General features: G+C 42.7%; 1 long non-coding RNA gene across 4 annotated transcripts; it reads right to left on the minus strand.

Annotated features, from left to right (window-relative positions):
• Positions 1 to 6,572: 6,572 nt before the first annotated feature.
• On the minus strand, positions 6,573 to 16,619 carry LOC123103159 (uncharacterized). 4 transcript variants are annotated; one of them, XR_006449675.1, is made up of 5 exons: positions 16,072 to 16,619; positions 15,817 to 15,963; positions 11,142 to 15,715; positions 10,887 to 11,033; positions 6,573 to 10,785 (listed from the first exon to the last, which is right to left on the minus strand). It is a non-coding gene; the product is annotated as an uncharacterized lncRNA (long non-coding RNA). The 4 variants fall into 4 exon arrangements; XR_006449674.1 differs by having other exon boundaries at positions 6,573 to 11,033; XR_006449673.1 differs by having other exon boundaries at positions 10,887 to 15,715.
• Between the last annotated feature and the right edge of the window lie 2,548 nt (positions 16,620 to 19,167).

Below are 19,167 nucleotides of genomic sequence, written 5' to 3' on the forward strand. Positions count from 1 at the left end.
TGTCTCCGAGCCTTGATTCACATCCCGTTGCAACGATGTATGTGCAAAACAGTCCTTGCACTTTTAGGTATTAAACCCGCAATCCACATATAAGTAAAATAACGATTCGTTAGAAAAAAACATCAGCCGTAGGTCCCTTCCTTATCCTGAACTCTCGATCACCGCCCTCCCTTAAAAAAATGCTCCCCCCCACACACACCTCCCACCGACCTCCAGCGGCGCTCTTGCGCCCCAACCTCCCAACCCTATCCTCACGCCTCCCACCCCAACCTCCGACGCGCCCCCGCACTCTGCACTGCGTTCAAGCCCCTGTCCTGGCCGGTCTCCTCCGTGAGCACCTCCCACCCCAACCTTCGCCGTGTCACCTATCACGCCCCATCACCGGTGTCTTTCCTCGGCACGCAGGAGAGCGCCAACACATAGCGAAGGGAACAATGAAGGTTTCGATGGTGGGGGTGCGAGCTCGGTCGCGGTTGCGTTCATCCACCTCGCCAGCAGAGCAGCGCAAGGTCGGAGGCGTACCCCGTTTAGCATGGTTGTGGCCGATGTGTGCAGCTTCTAGGAAGAGGTCGTGGGGGAGTGGAGGCCACGCCAGCGAGGCGTTCCCACCTACCACCCCGACCTTCGGCGCCGGCGGCACTCCTCCCGCCCCGATGTTTGGCGGCGCCGCGAAAATGGAGCCCAAACTACTGCTTCTCTCCTTCTCCTTCTCCTTTTTCCTCTGTTCTCCTCCCGAAACTCGCAGCAGAAGTTAAGTCGGGTCAGAAAGTCTCGGTTGTGTCCTGCTATAATATTTTATAGCACTCCTTCCTTTTCGGATGAGCACTAATATTTTGATGTTTAATCTTACCATAGATGTTTATTAAATTTGGATATAAAAACCGATGCACAATGGCACATGAAGCTGGTTGTGCCTTTATTTGCCCGGTGCAACGCACGGGCACGGATTGACTCCGTGAGTTCACCGTCACAATACGCTTTCTTCTCATGTCATAATACGCTTTTACGATTTGTATAAACAAAATTGTAATATAAACGAGGTGATACTAATAATCTTTTCACTAATAATAAAGCGGCTATCGTGGAAATAACGTTTCGTATTTTTTCTTCCTATCGCAGCATGGATCTCTAGCAACACATAGTCGGCCCGCTCGGCCTCATCGCACGCACGTCCCCCCGCGAGCGCTTTTCTTCGCCGCCACCGGCTCCCCCCTCATCATCGCTGCATCCCGACCGCAAAGCTACCGGCCGGCACGAATCTGCGCCGCCCGTCCGATAACCTTCCTCTAGCAACCGCGCAACATCGGATCAAGCTATCCTCGGGTCCCTAACCTCGGTGGTCGTCACCATCGGGGCTGGTGGTGGACTGGCGGTGTGGACGTGGTGCCTGGAGGGGGAGGGGAGTGCCGCACTGCGAGCCTCGCTCCAGCGGGTTGCGCGCTCGCCTCGCCGGTACAGGAGTGGGCAGGCAGTGGTCGCCATGGCGCGGCCTGGGTGCCCGCTGTTCTCCTTGCGCACATGGTGCCACGGCTGGATCCGCAGCACCACCGCCCGCCGCCCGTGCCGGCGCTCCCACAGCCATGTTCCCGTCCACCGTCGCCCGCACCCGCCTGCGCTCATCCATAGCGGCGTTCTTAATGGCTTCAGTGACCATGCCGCCTCGGCTGTGACCCAGGCCTGCTTGGCCGCCGGATGGATGGATACCGGCACTACAGGGCACAGACTTCATGCTCGTGCCGACGGAGTTCATCCTCGATGCCCTGGCTGCGACCCATATTGATTGGCCACCGGCTGGAAGGGGACGTCCTGCTCCTCCCGACTAAGCTTGATCGATGTGGGGCGGTGGTACAGCCTGGTATGTGCGGCCTGCGGACACGCATCTTCTCTTGTTGTCCTGATGCTCTCTGCGCTAAATTTGTTATCTTATCTTACTGATTAGCAGGTGTTTAGCAGGACCACATGAGCGGTGACTAGCATCCAGTAGGAGGCAGCAAGAAGCAGTGAAAACTCTGAGCTAGCTGCTAGCAATGCACCCCCTCCGCTCTCATCTAAGTACATGGATTTTCAATGGCCAAACTACTCTCTTGTTTCTTTCTCTAGCATTTTCAGTTTTCACTAACAATCCGTATTTGGTAAACCGTGAACCATGTTCATGAGTATCTGCCCACAACCTGTTTGATGATATGCATACGAAGGATTGAGATACATTCTAATTTTTAGGTCAAGCTCTTACCTCTGTTTAGAAAATCAATATGAAGAAACAGGTGTATCTGGTGTATGATCTACACTTAGAACAAGTGTATCTGTTGTTCCAAGCTGCCGGCATTGACGGCCAAAGAGTCGGCGAGGGTCCACGGTTCATTTGTTTTCGTGGGGATTATTCAGTACAATGCGATCTACACTTAAGCCAATCCGATCCAGGTGAAATCGGAAGTTGGTAGATTATTCCGACGACAGGGCTTTTACTTGTGCGGCTCTGTATGTATGCTTTCAACTTGAAAATTGCCTGATTTTATCAATTATTGCTTGATGAAAGACCAACCAGTTTATGCCTAACATTTGCGTCTCTACATTTATGTTGTACCATTCCATAGCTCTCAAGGCATCAGGTCTGCTGTAGAGACAAACTCTCGCTCGGTTTAGTTTCCATGTTGTGTTATATTCCGATGAACTATATTCATTACAAACGGTAAGCTGAAGTAGATTAATTAAAAAGGATAATAAATTTGCTCAATCCATGGTCAGTTGCTGAACTGACCAGGAGCTGCACTTCAAGGAGCTAACTGTTCACTATAAAATAGCCATAAATTTGTTAGTGTTTAGGGTATTCATCCACTCGGTGTCCTGTATCTGAATTTTGTGATCTGGAAAATTTTACCGGTTATTTCATAGTAAAATTATAGAGTTGTTCTCCCTCTATTTTGCTAATCTGCTCACTTGCTTACAGTAAATAAATAATTAAATTATCAGAAGTGGTGATTTCAAGGAAAAGAAACAAACATTTTGAGGTCTCTGCTATCGCACCCGTACTGGCAGTACATGGTGACATTTGTTGGTGCTCTATTCAGTTCAGTGGAGATTGCTCCTTCAGTCACCACGCGAATCCATGTCTAGCATGTTTAGTCACATTGAACTCTTCCAACTTTTCTTAAGCTATGTTGTACAGACACACAAGTTTGCTGCTGAATATGAATCAATTTACTGTGATTTTTCATTATCATGTAACGTGTTCTTTTATCTGATGAACAATAATATAATTTCATGCCTAAAATCATAGTTTGGGCATGTATCTCTCTGCCATCTAATTTCGCTTCATTAATTGAAGAGACAGCCGACCACCCCCTTTCTATTGTATAGTTATTCCGTGCACGTGATTACGTGAATGTTTATGTTATATATTTGATATTTTTTATGCACTCGGTTTTTTCCGTGTGTGAACTTTGCATACTCAACACTGGGTAGGAGGAAATATTTGCATTTCTAAAGGGTCAGTGCATTGTTGTAAATGAGTTCCCATCAAAGAGGTTCTCACATTTTCTGTTGAAAGTAGTGGCTCAAGCTATCTCATAAAGCTATATTGTAGATGTCCCTTCGTGCTGATTTTTCATGGTTACTACATGGTAGACACATTTACCAACCATCCTCCGAGAAAGGGAAACTACAATAATTCATATCAAAACATTTCTTACAACCTGAGGCAATATCCATCATTCAATAAACATTCAAGACGAGGACTATATAGTGCCTCGGTCTAAAATCAATTTTGTGTAACATATCTTGAAGATGCATATTCTATGGTTCAATACCAATTTTGTGTACATCAAAAATCATTGCCGGCCTTTTTTTTACTGTTGAGTTACTCGTCTCCACTGCCGACAATGATGCTTGATGTACAAAAAATTGATATTGAACCATAGAATATGCATCTTCAAGATATATGTTACACAAAATTGATTTTGGACCATAGATATTTATGCCCCTTGCAACGCACGGGCTCATTTTCTTTATATGATAGTTCTAATTTCTTTGATTCTATATATGATGATTTTCCATTGAAACCATCTAAGTATTTTATTTGATGGCCGTTGGTTTCATGTATTTCCCTTTTTGCTTGAGTTTCTTTAGAAATTGAAAATAATATGCATGGTTTGTTCATGTTGTTTTTTATCATGTGACGAGCTTTTGGCTGTTCCTCTATGTTGGCACGTGGTAGATGCAATGCATCCCTTTAACAACTTTCTAAGACTTGTGTGCTTGAGAGTTCAGATGACTGATTCCGAGATGTCAACATGGAGGAACAGGGTGAGCGCGGGGCATGTGGTGGCTGAGCTTGGAATTAACCATGTCTAGACGTATTGTGATAGGGTGGACAACACAACCGCTTTCGGTAAGGGCCAGGAGAAAGATAATCGGCAACACAGGTGCATCGCCGAGTTAAAATATGAGACATGGATCAATGGATCATGAGCCATATTTATTGGGCTAACGACAATGTGATTTCTTTTATATGATGAACAATAATATAATTTCATGCCTAAAATCATAGTTTGGGAATGTATCTGTCTGCCATCTAATTTCGCTTAATTAATTGAAGAGATAGCCGACCACCCCCTCTCTATTATATAGTTATTTCGTGTACGTGATTACGTGAATGTTTTGGTAATATATTTGATATTTTTTATTCACTCAATTTTTTCCCATGTGTGAACTTTGCAAAATCAACACTAGGTAGGATGGAAAATGTGCATTTCTATGAGTTCCCATCAAAGAGGTTCTCACATTTTCTGTTGAAAGTAGTGGCTCAAGCTATCTCATAAAGCTATATTGTAGATGTCTCTCGAGCTGATTTTTCATGGTTACTATATGGTAGACACATTTACCAACCATCCTCGAAGAAAAGGAAACTAGAATAATTCACATTAAAACATTTCTTACAACCTGAGGCAACATCCATCATTCAATATCCATTCAAGACGAGGAATATATAGTGCCTCGGTCCATAGCCCTAGGCAACATGAACCTCTTTTCTCGGAAGATCACACAGAAGAGAGAGTCATTGTAAGATGACTTAAGACTCAGAGAGGCAGAGATGTGGGATGGAGGAAAAGGAGTACCTCAACAGTAGAAAAAGACCGACAATGATGCCTGATGTACACAAAATTGGTATTGAACCATAGAATATGCATCTTCAAGATATATGTTAAACAAAATTGATTTTGTACCATAAATATGTATGCCCCCTTGCAACGCACGGGTGCATTTACTTTATATGATAGTTCCAATTTCTTTGATTCTATATATGATAATTGTCCATTGAACTCATCTAAGTATTTTATTTGCTGGCCGTTGGTTTCAGGTATTTTCCTTTTTGCTTGAGTTTCTTTAGAAAGGGAAAATAATATGCATGGTTTGTTCATGTCATTTTTTATCATGTGAAGAGCTTTTGGCTGTTCCTTTATGTTGGCACGTGGTAGATGCAATGCATCCCTTTAACAACTTTTTAAGACTCGTGTGCTTGAGAGTTCAGATGACTGATTCCGAGATGTCAACATGGAGGAGCGGGGTGAGCGCAGGGCATGTGGTGGCTGAGCTTAGGATTGACCATGTCCAGACGTATTGTGATAGGGTGGACAACACAACCACTTTTGGCAAGGGCCAAGAGAAAGATAATCGGTAACACAGGTGCATCGCCGTGTTAAAATATGGAAATGGATCAATGGATCATGAGCCATATTTATATATTGGGCTAACGGCAATATGATTTCTTCTCCCCCGTTGCAACGCACGGGCTTTGTGCTAGTATAATATAATAATTGATAATAATAAAGTACAAATTGACTTTGTCGGGTTCACCGTCACAATATGCTTCTTTCCGTGAATTTACGTTTTCAGTTTAAATTTAAACATATACGTGAGGTGGTACTAATTCGGTGAATCACGTCGTGTGCATCAAACGATGCAAACGATGCCCGCCCTTGCGCTTCGGCCCAATAAACCAGGCCCACATACCCCGTTTGCATTTTAGAAAACAAAGTACCAATCGATCGATGCGTTCCCGAAGAAAACGCCGATCATTTCTCGATCAAATGCTTAAAAGAATCCCAATCGATCGATGCGTTCCCGGAAGAAAAAAATGCCGATCGTTTCCTAGCGCACGTACACATATTCCACCGGTCAGTTCAGTGGCAAATAGCGATCGATCTTCACCGGGATCGTTTTTTTTCATGGTTCACCAGGATCGATCTCCTGGCTGCCACCCAGCGCACGTACAACATATCCCACGGAAAGATCTTCGGCAGGATCGTACTACTATGTTTTTCCTTTTGAGAAACAATCGTGTACGTGCAAATGCACGTATCTAAATAAAATTGATCCTTGTTCTGTTTCCACGCTGGCATAAATCTGAACAAATAATTTTAGTTATCTAAAACATCTTATAGTTGTTTATAGAGGGTGTATCTTTTATTCAAAATTGTTGCTACTATAGATATCTTTTTTGAAGATGGAACCATTCAAATATACAGACGATCTTTTTACGGGAATATATTCCCAAGGTTCACAGCAAACATCAATAAAAAAATTCTTTATATTAATATTTCAAATGATTTAAGTAACTTCCACTATACATCGGAAAACTGGAAATATGTCTATGCTTATATGATTGGCTTACAATTCCATGCATTATTTGATTACATTGTTTGATACTCCATCCAGCTCTAACTCTTCTATATAACAAGACATATCTTGTACCACTCTTCACATCTTCCAATTGATGGCAGAAAAATGACTATCATGGCAACTATGCCACCGCTTCATATCCAAACGCAAGATGAAATGAATAAAAGATGGGAACTACCTGTCAGTATCTCTCTTACTCCCAAGATTATGCTTCTCTCTCTTTCCTTCCCTTCTCCCGATTCTTTTAATCAAATGAACAACATGAAGGAGAAAATCAACCAAGCAGAACAGAAAAGAGATATAAAATATAAGAACATGAGTAAACCTTATCTCACTTCAATACAAATCAGGGATGATTGTGGGCACCCAGCCGGTGATTATGTAAAATTACCTAGAAGATTCAGCTCTGATGGTTACACAAGCAAGTATATTGTCTGAATATAATAGTTCTAGGGGCAAACTATTAGATGCCCCTGAGGCACTGTAAGGCCTTGCAGTGTTAGCTTGAACAACCCTACAGTATGGACATGTAAATCAGGTATCAACATGAAAACCTGGAGGAAGATTCTATATATTTTTGTAGGTGAAATGAATTTCGGTTAGTAGTTGTCGCAAGTATATATGTATTGAAAGATTCTACATACAGTATGATATATCAATAGTAAAAGTACATATTGTAACATTGTACAAATAGTTAGATATTTGCTCAAGATAACACATCGATTCACAAAACCAAGTCCCCAAAAGTGAGATCATTCATCTATATATTTGCACGGCAACACAATATAGTCAGACATATGGAAAACTTATTTGCATGTCAAAATCATACTATTAGAATCCATTAACCTTTAGAAGTATATACTTGTTTTATCTAATTCAATCATCAAAAGCATATTGGTGTTCTTAACATCTCTTTGGCTATTCTCTTCTCCTTCCAGATGATCTGTTGAGATCCTTTTTTAGAAGCACATTCAGTAGAACAAAAAAATACTTTGAAGGAGAACCATATTTTGATAAAGAAAAACAGAAAAAAAAATCAGTACAGGTAAGGTTTAGTAGCTCCAGATTTTTCAAGTTATTTATGCAACTGAGAAAGACCACAAAATATAACCAGGACTGAACAATTGCACAAGGAAAAGAGTAGCGAGTGTCGAGTAAGTAAAACTTGGCACATGATCTAGGTTACTAACTAATGAAGAGATTGAAAGGAAGTATCGCTACATGCATATATAATGAACAATACAGTTAAGACATGTCAGAAAGCACAGGTCAGTGAGTTTGAACATTGTTATTTTTGTAACTATAAAAACTAAGAATAAAGACTGGAATCATTTGTAATGAGTAAGAAGCCAATCCTGGAATTTTAGAAGATGTACACAAAAACAATTAAAATCAAAGTTCAATGCAAAACAGAAAGATGTCCATTAAGAGACGTACGCCTGTTCCAAGTTCCTTATGGTCACATTTACCACACCATCGATGTCAATAAGCTCATACGCAGCTTTGGAATCAGGCCCCTGGATTATAAGAGAACATACATTTGACACTTCAGTAAAATGATGCTTCATGAAAAGCTACATGCATATATACCAGTCTGAACATGACACCTCCAGATTGCAGAAGTTTGTGACCTCTTGAGTTACAAATGTCCAAGCACAAGGATGAAGAAGATATAAAGGGAAAGAAGGAAAAAATACACCAAGCTGCATCTGCGTGACTACTATAGCAATTAGCAATGTCATCATGCATCAGCAAGTCTTCTGAAAACCTCTCCGATTTTAGTAGGTCATTACAGCCCGGTTTCATGAAATGTCTCCAAAGTGGCAAAGCTAGGAGATAGCACATTTGTAGTGAGAAAATCATTACTGTAACAATCTTTCAAAATGCATGCTTCAGTTCAGAGTAGTTGTTTAAAGAAACCAAACAACAACCCCATTAAAAAATGCCAACTATACAAATTAAGTAACAGACTGATTGCGGGCTTAAGAATTCTCGGAGGTCAAAATTGATAAAACAGAATTTAGCTCAAATTACTATTTTAGAATAGATATGTGACACAAGAACTCCATAGGCTGACCCATGTCTGTGACCCTGCGTACACCTCTATCACACTTTGTGTGATCCCACAGCTCATCAACAAATTACCAACTAAGTGTGCTTCTGACATTATTTATTTGAGCATTTATTGATTTTGCATTTAATCCCTTGTTGGGAGACCCATCTGCTTCCGACATTGCATGCGGGTATAGTCACTCTAGCTACAGTTATGAGCTAGAAACCATCAATTGACCCAAGTAACAATCCAATTCACAGATGAACTCTGAAATACCAATCCATTTTATTAAGATTTGCATGCTACACCTCTGAGAATTTCAGCCAAAAAAAGTTAAAATATTAGTCACAATGTATGAATAGTAAGATACTTGATAGACTGTCATCTATCTGTTTGCCTAGAAACGAACAAACAAACATCACTCCAGATCAGAGTAGCAAGCCAAACATAATATAGATTATAAGCAGACGGAAATTATATAAATAAGTTAGAGTGCCTATAGATGTATAGCTCTAGAACACCAGCTAGCATTAGAGCAAGGTAACTATCATGTGGTAATCAACGCATACATGCAACAGTGATACTGTTTTGGCAGACCTATGTGTACAACTTGTACCTCAAAGTTGTTCCTACACTACTGTAAGACTCATCATTTGTAACTTTGTTGCTGAAGTACCAATGACGCAAACTCTTTGCTCAAGTCATCAAAATCATTAGTGGTAAAAATATAATAAACATGTACTTATACATATCAGACAAACAAATAAAGCACCTGGCTTGTTTTCCTCATAAAAAATATCATCCATGCCCTGCAACAATCTCACATTCTGCAGCACTTGAATAAATTCAGCATCACACAGGATTCCTTATAAAATTTGGATCCACAATAGGCAGAAAATATACAAACGCATAACAAAGATACATAATGTAATACACAACAATGGAAACAGATTACATATTGTAAAATTAGGTAAAAAGAAACTACATCCTGTAGTCCGTGAACAATTGAAGAAACTTGATACATGTAAACTCTCAAGTGTTGAAGTAAATATGAAAATGTGACAAAAATACCTCAGATGCTGCAAATGCTGATGAGTGGAAATTTTCTAATCCTGTAGAAATAAAGTATACGTTGTTAGGGAGGAGGCGGCAAAAAGAAGATATAAAATATTCTTAGTGAGATTGCCTAAATTTCATATATTAGTGGATCATTGAAAACATGTTCAGAAGGTTCAGAAGCTGTTGCGTAGTAATTTTCTTGCCACTTGATGAATGAGTCATGGTAGCTTGGGAATGTGCAGATTTGTGAGAGCATTGAAAAGGTAGTTCGAGTGACAGAGTATATTTTGTGAACCATTTTGGGAATATGCAGAATTCCTAGAGCATTGTGTTGGATCATGATAATTCCCATTTTAACTACGGCAATTGTTTGTTGTGTGGAAGGATCATGTACTAAAATAATGAGAATCAGTTCACATTGAATCGTTGGGAAAAGTATAGTGAAAGCGCTGGAATATCAGGAGCAGAACATGATGCACTAAATGTGACTAAATGCTCTTGTGTATGGAACATAAACTTGATCATGTACTGGGCAATCCCATTCTTGATACTACCTCACTGTTCACAATGCTTTTGTATCAAGTCTTACTGGTGAAGTTGCTCAATCCCATAACATTGGTCACCTACATGGGAGTTCTAATATCCCTTTGGTTCAAACACAAACACTGGTGAAGTTGCTCAATCCCATAACATTGGTCACCTACATGGGAGTTCTAATATCCCTTTGGTTCAAACACAAACACCGGGAAATGTGAAACAGAGCTGCATGTAAGGTGCTAAGAGGGCCAAAATTTCGAACGCAAAATGGTAGGTAGTGTGTAGTCTGCAGATTAGGAATAGTTGAGCTTCAGTGTACCGGCGGCGAGGATGGTGGAGCCGGTGGAGATGTTGACGGTGCCTATGCCATCACCGCCGGTACCGACAATGTCGACGGCGTCGTGCAGGCCCTCGACACGGACGCAGTTTCTCATCATGGCCTTAGCCAGCCCGACGATCTGAAGAACGGCTTGACAAAACTCGAAATTAGCGGCCGCAGAAATCTCTCTCCATTTCTGCTCATTCAGAAATCACGAATCACGGGAGGACGCGCACGCACCTCTTCATAGGTCTCGCCCTTGGCCCGGAGCAGCACGAGGAAGGCGGCGATCTGCTGCGCCCCGTTCTTCTCGTTGAGCGGCAGCTGCAGCGTCGCCTCCACCTTGTCCTCCGAGAAGTCGGCCCCGTCGATCAGCTGCTCCAGCACCTGGCATCGTCGCGGCCACAAGACAGGAGATTGAAAGGAAACCCGGTCAGTCAATCACCGGACGGAACAAATAGAGGGGATGCGGGAGGCATTGCGGCTTGTGCGCACCTGTTCAAATGTGGCGGTCCCCGGGGAGGCGGCGGGAGCCGGCGCGGCGGCGGGCTACACGGCGACGTGGGCCGGAGGGAGGCACCGGGCGGGGCCGATGGGCCACGCAGTGCTGGGGCGACGGAGGAGGGGCGAGGGATTTGGGGGAGCAGAGCTTGAGCGAGGCGGCCGCCATTAGATGCATTCAGGGGACATGCGTGGGTTTGGTGGGAAGGGAGATCCCGGTGGTGGCAGAAGAGGGAGGCACCGGCGTCAGGCATTTTTATATGCGGCCGGCGCCAGGCTTGGATTTTTGTCACTCCAGGGGAGGCCCGACGTCTGCCTTGTGATCTTGTCCGTCTGCAGCAGCAGAGGAGGACCTCCCGCGTTCTTGGGGCAGCAGAGGAGGACCAGCAGGGGCGCTCGCATTTGGCCATCGGGAAGCAGAAGAGGACCACCGGACCAGGGGCGGCAAACGGCGCGGAAGGCGGCGGGAGGAATCGGCATGCGACAGCCCACCCGTGTTGTGGCATCCATTGGGAGGAGGAGCATGGTCGAGAGGTCGTGCGGGCGTGGGCGATAGGTCGTGTGGTGTGGTGTGGGCGTGCGTTGTTGGCAGCGGTTTTTTTTTTCAAACGGCTGGCAGGGTTAGCGATCGATGAATTAGTGGCTTAAGCCATGGCTTGGAGGGTTAAACATCAGAGGATTAGAGGCCATTAGATCTTGTTAATGGATGGATGTGATTATTTGGATCTGCCCCTCTCTTCTTTTTATAAGGGTAGTAGATGAATAACATGAAGGAGAAAATCAACCAAGTAGAACAGAAAAGAGATATAAAATATAAGAACATGAGTAAACCTTATGTCACTTCAATACAAATCAGGGATGATTGTGGGCACCCAGCCGGTGATTATGTAAAATTACCTAGAAGATTCAGCTCTGATGGTTCCACAAGCAAGTATATTGTCTGAATATAATAGTTCTAGGGGCAAACCTAAAAACTTTATTAGATGCCCCTGAGGCACTGTAAGGCCTTGCAGTGTTAGCTCGAACAGCCCAACAGTATGGACATGTAAATCAGGTATCAACATGAAAACCTGGAACAAGATTCTATATATTTTTGTAGGTGAAAAATGAATTTCGGTTAGTAGTTGCCGCAAGTATATATGTATTGAAAGATTCTACATACAGTATGATATATCAATAGTAAAAGTACATATTGTAACATTGTACAAATAATTAGATATTTGCTCAAGGTAACACATCGATTCACAAAACCAAGTCCCCAAAAGTGAGATCATTCATCTGTATACTTGCACGACAACACAATATAGTCAGACATATGGAAAACTTATTTGCATGTCAAAATCATACTATTAGAATCCATTAACCTTTAGAAGTACATACTTGTTTTATCTAATTCAATCATCAAAAGCATATTGGTTCGGGAATAGGAGTTAATCTGAAGCATGTGTCTTCTTCTTAACATCTCTTTGGCTATTCTCTTCTCCTTCCAGTTGATCTGTTGAGATCCTTTTTTAGAAGCACATTCAGTAGAACAAAAAAAATACTTTGAAGAAGAACCGTATTTTGATAAAGAAAAACAGAAAAAAAATCAGTACAGGTAAGGTTTAGTAGCTCCAATTTTTTCAAGTTATTTATGCAACTCAGAAAGACCACAAAATATAACCAGGACTGAACAATTGCACAAGGAAAAGAGTAGCGAGTGTCGAGTAAGTAAAACTTGGCACATGATCTAGGTTACTAACTAATGAAGAGATTGAAAGGAAGTATCGCCACATGCATATATAATGAACAATACAATTAAGACATGTCAGAAAGCACAGGTCAGTGAGTTTGAACATTGTTATTTTTGTAACTGTAAAAACTAAGAATAAAGACTGGAATCATTTGTAATGAGTAAGAAGCCAATCCTGGAATTTTAGAAGATGTACACAAAAACAATTAAAATCAAAGTTCAATGCAAAACATAAAGATGTCCATTAAGAGACGTACACCTGTTCCAAGTTCCTTATGGTCACATTTACCACACCATCGATGTCAATAAGCTCATACGCACCTTTGGAATCAGGCTCCTGGACTATAAGAGAACAGACATTTGACACTTCAGTAAAATGATGCTTCATGAAAAGCTACATGCATATGTACCAGTCTGAATATGACACCTCCAGATTGCAGAAGTTTGTGACCTCTTGAGTTACAAATGTCCAAGCACAAGGATGAAGAAAATATAAAGGGAAAGAAGGAAAAAAATACACCAAGCTGCATCTGCGTGACTACTATAGCAATTAGCAATGTCATCATGCATCAGCAAGTCTTCTGAAAACCTCTCCGATTTCAGTAGGTGATTACAGCCCGGTTTCATGAAATGTTTCCAAAGTGGCAAAGCTAGGAGATAGCACATTTGTAGTGAGAAAATCATTACTGTAACAATCTTTTGAAATGCATGCTTCAGTTCAGAGTAGTTGTTTAAAGAAACCAAACAACAACCCCATTAAAAAATTAAGTAACAGATTGATTGCGGGCTTCAGAATTCTCGGAAGTCAAAATTGATAAAACAGAATTTAGCTCAAATTACTACTCTAGAACAGATATGTGACACAAGAACTCCATAGGCTGACCCATGTCTGTGACTCTACGTACACCTCTATCACACTTTGTGTGATCCCACAGCTCATCAACAAATTATCAACTAAGTGTGCTTCTGACATTATTTATTTGAGCATTTATTGATTTTGCATTTAATCCCTTGTTGGGAGACCCATCTGCTTCCGACATTGCATGCGGGTATAGTCACTCTAGCTACAGTTATGAGCTAGAAACCATCAATTGACCCAAGTAACAATCCAATTCACAGATCAACTCTGAAATCCCAATCCATTTTATTAGGCTTTGCATGCTACACCTCTGAGAATTTCAGCCAAAAAAAGTTAAAATATTAGTCACAATGTATGAATAGTAAGATACTTGATAGACTGTCATCTATCTGTTTGCCTAGAAACGAACAAACAAACATCACTCCAGATCAGAGTAGCAAGCCAAACATAATATAGATTATAAGCAGACGGAAATTATATAAATAAGTTAGAGTGCCTATAGATGTATAGCTCTAGAACACCAGCTAGCATTAGAGCAAGGTAACTATCATGTGGTAATCAACGCATACATGCAACAGTGATACTGTTTTGGCAGACCTATGTGTACAACTTGTACCTCAAAGTTGTTCCTACACTACTGTAAGACTCATCATTTGTAACTTTGTTGCTGAAGTACCAATGACGCAAACTCTTTGCTCAAGTCCTCAAAATTATTAGTGGTAAAAATATAATAAACATGTACTTATACATATCAGACAAACAAATAAAGCACCTGGTCTGTTTTCCTCATAAAAAATATCATCCATGCCCTGCAACAATCTCACATTCTGCATCACTTGAATAAATTCAGCATCACACAGGATTCCTTGTAAAATTTGTATCCACAATAGGCAAAAAATATACAAACGCATAACAAAGATACATAATGTAATACACAACAATGGAAACAGATTACATATTGTAAAATTAGGTAAAAAGAACCTACATCCTGTAGTCCGTGAACAATTGAAGAAACTTAATACATGTACACTCTCAAGTGTTGAAGTAAATATGAAAATGTGACAAAAAATACCTCAGATGCTGCAAATGCTGATGAGTGGAAATTTTCTAAACCTGTAGAAATAAAGTATGCATTGTTAGGGAGGAGGCGGAAAAAGAAGATATAAAATATTCTTAGTGAGATTGCCTAAACTTCGTATATTAGTGGATCATTGAAAACATGTTCAGAAGGTTCAGAAGCTATTGCGTAGTAATTTTCGTGCCACTTGATGAATGAGTCATGGTAGCTTGGGAATGTGCAGATTTGTGAGAGCATTGAAAAGGTAGTTCGAGTGATAGAGTATATTTTGTGAACCATTTTGGGAATATGCAGAATTCCTAGAGCATTGTGTTGGATCATGATAATTCCCATTTTAACTACGACAATTGTTTGTTGTGTGGAAGGATCATGTACTAAAATAATGAGAATCAGTTCACATTGAATCGTTGGGAAAAGTATAGTGAAAGCGCTGGAATATCAGGAGCAGAACATGATGCACTAAATGTGACTAAATGCTCTTGTGTATGGAACATAAACTTGATCATATACTGGGCAATCCCATTCTTGATACTACCTCACTGTTCACAATGCTTTTGTATCAAGTCTTACCGGTGAAGTTGCTCAATCCCATAACATTGGTCACCTACATGGGAGTTCTAATATCCCTTTCGTTCAAACACAAACACCGGGAAATGTGAAACAGAGCTGCATGTAAGGTGCTAAGAGGGCCAAAATTTAGAACGCAAAATGGTAGGTAGTGTGTAGTCTGTAGATTAGGAATAGTTGAGCTTCAGTGTACCGGCGGGGAGGATGGTGGAGCCGGTGGAGATGTTGACGGTGCCTATGCCATCACCGCCGGTACCGACAATGTCGACGGCGTCGTGCAGGCCCTCGACACGGACGCAGTTTCTCATCATGGCCTTAGCCAGCCCGACGATCTGAAGAACGGCTTGACAAAACTCGAAATTAGCGGCCGCAGAAATCTCTCTCCATTTCTGCTCATTCAGAAATCACGAATCACGGGAGGACGTGCACGCACCTCTTCGTAGGTCTCGCCCTTGGCCCGGAGCAGCACGAGGAAGGCGGCGATCTGCTGCGCCCCGTTCTTCTCGTTGAGCGGCAGCTGCAGCGTCGCCTCCACCTTGTCCTCCGAGAAGTCGGCATCGTCGATCAGCTGCTCCAGCACCTGGCATCGTCGCGGCCACAAGACAGGAGATTGAAAGGAAACCCGGTCAGTCAATCACCGGACGGAACAGATAGAGGGGATGCGGGAGGCATTGCGGCTTGTGCGCACCTATTCAAATGTGGCGGTCCCCGGGGAGGCGGCGGGAGCCGGCGCGGCGGCGGGCTACACGGCGACGTGGGCCGGAGGGAGGCACCGGGCGGGGTCGATGGGCCACGCAGTGCTGGGGCGACGGAGGAGGGGCGAGGGATTTGGGGGAGCAGAGCTTGAGCGAGGCGGCCGCCATTAGATGGATTCAGGGGACGTGCGTGGGTTTGGTGGGGAGGGAGATCCCGGTGGTGGCAGAAGAGGGAGGCACCGGCGTCAGGCATTTTTATATGCGGCCGGCGCCAGGCTTGGATTTTTGTCACTCCAGGGGAGGCCCGCCGTCTGCCTTGTGATCTTGTCCGTCTGCAGCAGCAGAGGAGGACCTCCCGCGTTCTTGGGGCAGCAGAGGAGGACCAGCAGGGGCGCTCGCATTTGGCCATCGGGAAGCAGAAGAGGACCGCCGGACCAGGGGCGGCAAACGGCGCGGAAGGCGGCGGGAGGAATCGGCATGCGACAGCCCACCCGTGTTGTGGCATCCATTGGGAGGAGGAGCATGGTCGAGAGGTCGTGTGGGCGTGGGCGATAGGTCATGTGGTGTGGTGTGGGCGTGCGTTGTTGGCAGCGGTTTTTTTTTTCAAACGGCTGGCAGGGTTAGCGATCGATGAATTGGTGGCTTAAGCCATGACTTGCAGGGTTAAACATCGGAGGATTAGAGACCATTAGATCTTGTTAATGGATGAATGTGATTATTTGAATCTGTCTCTTTTTTTTTATAGAGGTAGTAGATACAACTAGAAGGATGGCTGGTTATTTTCGCTGGCGTCATCAGTTTGCATGATCCGACCATACTAATTGGTCTAACTAAGGCCCCGTTTGATGTTCATCTGCTCCGCTCTGGAAGCGGACGGAGCTGCAGTAAAAAGTTTTGAAGTGAGCGAAACGATACTCCGCAGATCCAGGGATGTTAAGAAGCCGGCGCATTGCCGAATGGGGCCTAAGCTAACGACAAGAGTCGAGCGTCGAGCGCAATGCGCCATCGACCGAGTCTAGCCGGGCGGCCAGCCGGACGACGTGGACGGAGACCAAGCAAACATACGCACGACAATGCGTACGCCCTTCACCGTTCCATGCATTCCAGCCTCTATGTGACCACGTGCTCAGCGTTGAGCGGCCCCGTGATAGCACGCGGCAAGGTTGCAAGAGAGACATGAAGAGGAAGAGGCTAGCAAATACAAACAGAGGTATATATTAAAAAAAATCATACTACAGAACAATCCTCTACAAGTTCGACAACAATATCTACCTTGATTCTCACCCATGCCTAGATGATCAGCCCTTAATTTGACTAAATTTTTTTCATTTCCACGAGTAGTCTGTTGTACACATAATATGAGTAACCGTAAGTTTTTTTAATATTAATATAGTAGAAAAGAATGGCTAGGGGACAGTCTACTGGATTTATTTTCTGTCGATTTGCTCCTAGCCGTTGGATGAAAAAGGAATCGTCGGATCTTCTTATCTACCTCTTGAAAAATTTGTTCATCGTCTTTCTTCCCACGACCTTGATGTGAACCACCTGCCTCCGGCGGCACGGTCAGTCGCGCTCCCACGACCGCCTCACCCTCCCCCCACCACTGAGTTTGCCGCTGCCTCCACCCATCCCTCCAAAGCCGGTGAAGTACCCAGTTCTCCAGCTACTTGCACCACTGCACCCTAAGATAGACAGAGAAGGTTGGGCTCCCCCCTGCACCCTAAGATAGACAAGGAGACTTTTGCTCCCCCTGCACCCTAAGATAGACAAGATAAAACCTACTGCCGGCGGCCTCAGTGCTCCATAGTTGTTGCTTCCTTCTCCACCAAATCGTCTAACCCAAATTCGAATTACAGGAAACTGTCGTCCAACAAAATTGATAATAGAAATTGTAAGCTTCATGCCATCAAAGATGAAGATGGTTGGCAACCTTGTCTCCGAGCAAGGGTTGTAGTTGATCGATCCATGTCCATCCTCTCTATTTTCTCCCGTTGCGACACACGGGCATATGTGCTAGTATAGCTAAATTCTACAACACATCCATTTTTGGTGTACCTTCTAGAAGGTTCCAACAAGAATTTCCACATGTTTTTAGAACCTTCTAGAATGTTCGGGAACTGTTTTTTTCATTGGATTTTGGAAGCTTCACTTTTTAGAAAATGTTCGTAATTTTGAAAATTTTCCCACAGTTTTAAATTGTTTGAAATTGAGAAAATACAGTTTTCCAAAATTGTTCAGAATTTTAATGTTAAAAAAATTCTGGTTTTTTAATTTTATTTGCTTTTTCCCAAAAAATATCTGAAATTTCAAAAGCTGTTAAATTTTTAAGAAAATGCTCAGAATTTTAGAAATTGTTCACATTTTATAAGAAGTGTTTGAAAATTTCAAAAATATTCAAATCTACCACTGCACTTAGTTCACACTAACACTTATCAGCTGCAGTGGCCCAATCAGGTTGTTCCCCTATGCGTTGCCCTGTTATTGGACCCAATGAGCGTCTAATAGGAGCACTCGTGCCTCTTCTCTGTCTTGATCATTGGCGTCTTTTTTTACAAAGGAACTAAGAAGGCTACCAGTGCTATCTTATAGTTAATTAAAAATCGGGCATGAAAGATGCCTCATTAAAGTACTGCATCCATTCTTGAATTTTAAGTGCATGAAAATTCAAGATATTTTCCATCGAAAGTAAAAGTTATAAAATCATTATTTTTGAAAGAAATGGAAAAAGCATTGCCATATTTCATTAATTAAGAATAAGCAAGTTTATGTAGAAGAGCAAGGTCGTAGCAACAAATAAGGATTACTCTCCCGGAATTACCAAATTACAACTCTAAGATGATGTGCCCTGCTTCTACCCAAAACCCCATCTTTTTAACACAACCCTGTTTCTTTCTTGATGGGCGAGAAAATGATGTTGGGCATTGTGGATTTGTTCTGGAAGATCGCAGTGTTGTGCTAATTCCAAGTTTCCCAAGCTACCAACATCCTCAGAGATAACTGACATTTGAAGAGGAGGTGGGTCATAGTCTTCGCCTCACGCTTGCAAAGTTGACAAGTATCACATTTAGGCCATCCCCGTCTAGCCAAGC

The sequence above is a fragment of the Triticum aestivum genome, chromosome 5A (assembly GCF_018294505.1).
Source record: "Triticum aestivum cultivar Chinese Spring chromosome 5A, IWGSC CS RefSeq v2.1, whole genome shotgun sequence".
Taxonomy (NCBI): Eukaryota; Viridiplantae; Streptophyta; class Magnoliopsida; order Poales; family Poaceae; genus Triticum; species Triticum aestivum.